The 5,230-nt window shown below is 39.1% G+C and overlaps 1 pseudogene; it reads left to right on the top strand.

Annotated features, from left to right (window-relative positions):
* Positions 1–853: 853 nt before the first annotated feature.
* LOC114378943 lies at positions 854–1,992 on the top strand (annotated as a pseudogene).
* Positions 1,993–5,230: the final 3,238 nt, after the last annotated feature.

The following is a 5,230-nucleotide window of genomic DNA, read 5'->3' as shown; positions in this document are numbered from 1 at the left end:
GTGTGTGTCATGAGGGTCTGTGTGTATCATGAGGATGTGTGTAGTTGTCATGCTAGAATTTGAGGGCAAACTAGTGATCAATGTTGTTTTCTGTGATTACAGATGATGGAAATCTATCCACTATTGCTTTAAGTCTGAAGGACCCTATTACTGTGAAGGAGAGGAGGGAAAGTTTTCTGCAGGGTTTGGGCTTAGCTGATTCTACAAACCAACTATCTTGTGCCTAAAAGCAAGGATGAAATGGATTGATGTGATTGGGAGGACAAATGGATTGATGTGTACTTCGACATAAGTTCAAAGTTGCTAGACATTTGCAATGCATTTAGCTCTGAGCTTTCACGTCTAAACCAGGGAAACCTTTCTCTTAACTGTGCACCGCACAATTTAGACTGCTTTTTTTTGTTTTGCTCAGTGAAAATAGATAATATATGTGGGAGAACCAAAGGGCGGGAAGATGAAGACAATCTCTGGACATTGTGTTCTGGTAAAAGACATATTAGTTTCGAAAGCAACTCAAATTCTCACAAAGTTTGTCTCTGCTGACAATGGTACTTTTGATGTCATCAATGCATATCTCCACCGAGCTTCTGCATCTTTCAACGAGCTCAAGCACCTCCACAAGGAGCTTGGATCATCTTACTCTCATAAGAAACACAAAAGGCATAGAACAGAGAATGGTAATGACAGTGGGAAGGTAGTGGGAAATTATGTTCAAAGTGTTGATATTAACAAGGAGCTCAGCCTTCGGCATGTGAAATTTGATCAGTTCAAAAGGCAACAAAGTGGCAGTGGGAATGCTGATGGTGATAATTTTAATCAATAAGAAGAAGAAGAAAATGTGGATGGGGGTGAAATGCATAAGAAGAAGAAAAAGAAGAAGCAGGAAGTTGAGTCCTTGCATGACATAGATAGCACTGTTAAATTTGGAGTGAGGGAAGCTGATGGAAAGCATGTTAGTTCTAGAAACCCTAGAATTGAGAAATGTAGTTCTATGTTAGATAATCCTGTGGGCTCACTAGATCTTCCTAAGGTTAATAATTCTGCCAAAGGAAAGGTTTTGATGGGCTCTAGGTTTTAGAAGGTTGTAGAATCTTGTAAATGAGGAAATTAGAGTAAGATTTTCTGGTGGTTAAGTTTTCGCCTGAAAGATCTGCCTAGCTTTATAAGGACAATAGATCCAAATGATTTCATGCTAGAATATTTAATTGAAGTTGCGGCTAGAGTTCCCAGTGCCTCTGCTATTGTGTTTAATACTTTTGATGAACTTGAGAGAGATGCAATGAATGGTCTCTCCTATATGCTCCCTTTTTCTTTGTACCATTGGTCCTTTCCCTTTACTTTTAAATCAAAGTCCACAAAACAACTTTGCATCTTTAGGTTCCAATCTTTGGAAGGAAGATCCAAAGTGTCTTCAATGGCTAGAATCCAAGGAATCGGGATCCGTTGTTTATGTGAATTTTGGCAGCATCACAGTTATGTCAGCAGAACAACTCTTGGAGTTTGCTTGGGGTTTGGCCAACAACAAGAAACCCTTTTTGTAAATCATTAGGCTTGACCTTGTCATTGGAGGTTCGGTGATTTTGTCATCTGAGTTTGTGAATGAAACTAAAGATAGAAGCCTAATAGCAAGTTGGTGTCCACAGGAGCAAGTGCTGAACCATCCTTGGTGGATTCTTGACTCATTGTGGATGGAACTCAACCACTGAAAGTGTTTGTGCTGGAGTACCAATGTTGTGTTGGCCATTCTTTGCAGATCAGCTAACAAACTGCAGATATATCTGCAATGAATGGGAAATTGGGATTTAAATTTATACCAATGTGAAGAGAGAAGAGGTGGAGAAGCTGGTGAATGACTTGATGGAGGGAGAGAAAGGAAAGAAAATGAGACAAAAGATCGTGGAGTTGAAGAAGAAGGCAGAGGAAGCCACTACACCCAGTGGTGGTTCATTCATGAACTTGGACAAATTCATTAAGGAGGTGTTTCTTAATTAGATAAACATTAGATTAATCGAAGGTTTTGGGGGGCTGTTCCTTTGTAGGATTAGTAGTATTTTCGGTCTGCTAGTATTTTCTGTGTGTGGTTGTGTGTGTGTGTGTATGTGTGTGTGTGTGTGTGTGTGTGTGTGTGTGTGTGTGTGTGTATGTGGGTGGGGGTGTGTGTGTGTGTTTCTGTGTGTGTGGCTGTGTGTGTATGTGTGTGTGTGTGTGTGTGCATGTGGGTATGTGGTTGTGTGTGTGTGTGTGTGTATGTGTGGTTGTGTGTGTGTATGTGGGTGTGTGTGTGTGTGTGTGTGTGTCGCTGTGTGTGTGTGTGTGTGTGGGTATGTGGGTGTGTGTGTGTGTGTGTCGCTGTGTGTATGTGTGGTTGTGTGTGTGTATGTGGGTGGGTGTGTGTGTGTGTGTGGCTGTGTGTGTGTGTCAACAGCACAAGCTGGATTTCAAAGATAGCTTTAGGGGAGGACTATTGACAGATAGTCATTAGATGTTAGATAAGTTAGTCAAACAAATACAACAATTTATCTACCAAACAAATACAGCAGTATATGTGTATATAAATGCTAGGACAAATGTCAAAACAGTAGTCTATCATAATACATATAAAGATAGTAGACCGTACATACGTATCTGGAGTTGCTATAATCAAAGAGCTTCCACAGCAACGCCAATTAGCAGTAGTAAATGATAACCCTAAAAAAAACCATACAGAAATTAGCCACAGTGTATTTAAAGCCTTTTATCAACAATATGACTCTCACTTCATGGTCATACATTGACTCTCAGAAGACATTATACTGAGAGTGTATTTAAAGCCTTTTTCAGCAATGTGCACCTTTTGCCACAAAATGAGGAACTTTTATACTGAGCAAGGAGAGATTGAACAGTGAATTGAGATAACGACGGAGCAGAAGCTACGACAGCACTTTAGTGGTGAACCAAGGTGAAAAATGGAAGGGTTTCTTTCTGGGTTTGGAAAAAGACCCCTCACAATTCACAATGCTGGCTATGGTGAAGTAGTTAAAGTCTGATGCACAGGTGAGGCACCACTGATGACCTGTTATAGGAGGTAACAGCCGGTTACATGAAAATTATAAAATTTGCAAATGAGGATCTCCTATGTTCATCCTATACTGTTCATTTGTCTTCTTCCAAAGACATTACCTCTGAATCCTTTCTATCACATTCAACACACCCTACACTGATTTCAAAGTACCAAGTTTGATTTGTAAGAAAAATAAGTTCAGAATACAACTTTCCAAGAAAATTTCAATTCATTCTCAGTCATTCTATGAAACAGTTCATGGACAATTTTTAATTTGGTATATTTAACGCATGTATGAACCACTGAAGCTATCACAATGAAATCAAAAGACATTAATTTATGCTTGTACACAAAACCATTCACATGGTTCCCAAATTGAATACAACATTTGTCCCCGGAACCTTACTATACAAATCAAGAAAATGAAGAAATTAACAATGCTATAAAGCCGATCGATGAACAAGGGGAAATTCCACCCAATTGCAAAATTTTCTATTATCTCCATTTCAATTAAAATACAACATCCATAATCAACTTAAACCAGCAGAAAAAGAAAATTTCACTGCAACAATAAAGAAATTCTGGCCAATAAAACCCAAATCTGTAAAGAAAAAAACTTGAATCTATGAATGTCCATCACCTCTCTGTCACAAAATCTCAGATCTATGAATTTTCTTATGGTTTCTGCTGCCTTTGTTGAGGCACAAGACCTTTGAAGAGCAAATCTTCAAAACCCATATATACAAAAACCCAGATTTGAAGAAAACAAAGCCAACATCTGAAGAAAAAAGATAACATATTTGAAGAAGAAAAACCCACTTCAGAGAATCGGTTCAGGCAATGGTGGGAGAAACTCTTTGTGCTTGAGAGCTATGGTTGTGTCGATTATACTCTCAGAAATACAGCCTTTTTCCATAAATCTATAAACTTCAGAAAACATTATAATGCAATTCAAGGAATATTCATTGAAGATATATGGGTCCAGCAACCGAAATTGGTTAAGGATAAAGCTGTAAAATTTTTTGCTAGCAAATTCACTGAGGAAAAGCTAACCAGACCTACCTTGGATGGGGTTCAATTCAATATGATTACTCACACACAAAGGGAGGAGCTGACTGCCCCATTTACAGATCTTGAACTCAAGGATGCTGTGTGGAGTTGTGAAGGAGATAAATGTCCTGGGCCGGATGGATTCAATTTTAATTTTATAAAGGAGTTTTGGGCGGTCCTAAAATCAGATTTCAGGAGATTTGTGGATGAATTTCATGTTAATGGAAGCTTTCCTAAGGGCAGCAATGCATCTTTTCTAGCCCTAATTCCTAAAACAAACCATCCTCAGTCATTTAATGACTATAGACCCATCTCCCTCATTGGCTGTATGTATAAAATAATAGCCAAATTATTGGCAAACAGACTAAGGAAAGTGATGCATGGCCTCATTGATGAAAGACAATCAGCTTCCATAAAGGATAGACACATCCTTCATGGAACTATGATCCTCAATAAGGTAGTAGAGGAAGCTAAAAGGTGTAAGAAGCCAGCACTGGTGTTCAAGGTGGATTTCGGAAAGGCCTATGATTCTGTTTCATGGTAATTTTTGGAATATATGCTGGATAGGATGGGTTTCTGCCTTAAATGGAGAAAATGGATCAATGCATGTCTACAATTAGCTACTATATCAATCCTAATAAATGGAAGCCCTACATAGGAATTTGCCCCCACTAGAGGATTGAGGCAAGGGGACCCTTTAGCCCCTTTGCTTTTTAATATTGTGGCAGAAGGCTTGACTGGTATGATGAGGACAACAATAACCAAAGATCTGCACTGAAGCTATCTAGTAGGGAAGTAGAAAGAGCCTATAAACATTCTGCAATATGCAGATGATACAGTGTTTGTGGGAGAAGCCTCATGGGATAATGTCATTGTGTTGAAGGCCATGCTTAGGGGTTTTGAAATGACATCTGGTTTGAAGATTAACTTTTCAAAAAGCCTTTGATTAACGCAGTCCTAACAGCGCTTCCCATTTACTTCTTTTCTTTTTTCAGGGCACCCAGCAAAGTAATACAGCAGCTAGTTAATATCCAGCGCAAATTCCTTTGGGGCGGTGGTTCGGAGCAAAGGAGGATCGCGTAGGTCAAGTGGGAAAAATGTGTGTCTCCCTAAAGAGAAAGAAGGATTAGGTGTTAAAGA

Source organism: Glycine soja, chromosome 12 (genome assembly GCF_004193775.1).
Source record: "Glycine soja cultivar W05 chromosome 12, ASM419377v2, whole genome shotgun sequence".
Taxonomy (NCBI): Eukaryota; Viridiplantae; Streptophyta; class Magnoliopsida; order Fabales; family Fabaceae; genus Glycine; species Glycine soja.
The sequence above is the reverse complement of the archived record's forward strand: the minus strand, read 5'-3'. Positions and strand labels throughout refer to the sequence as shown.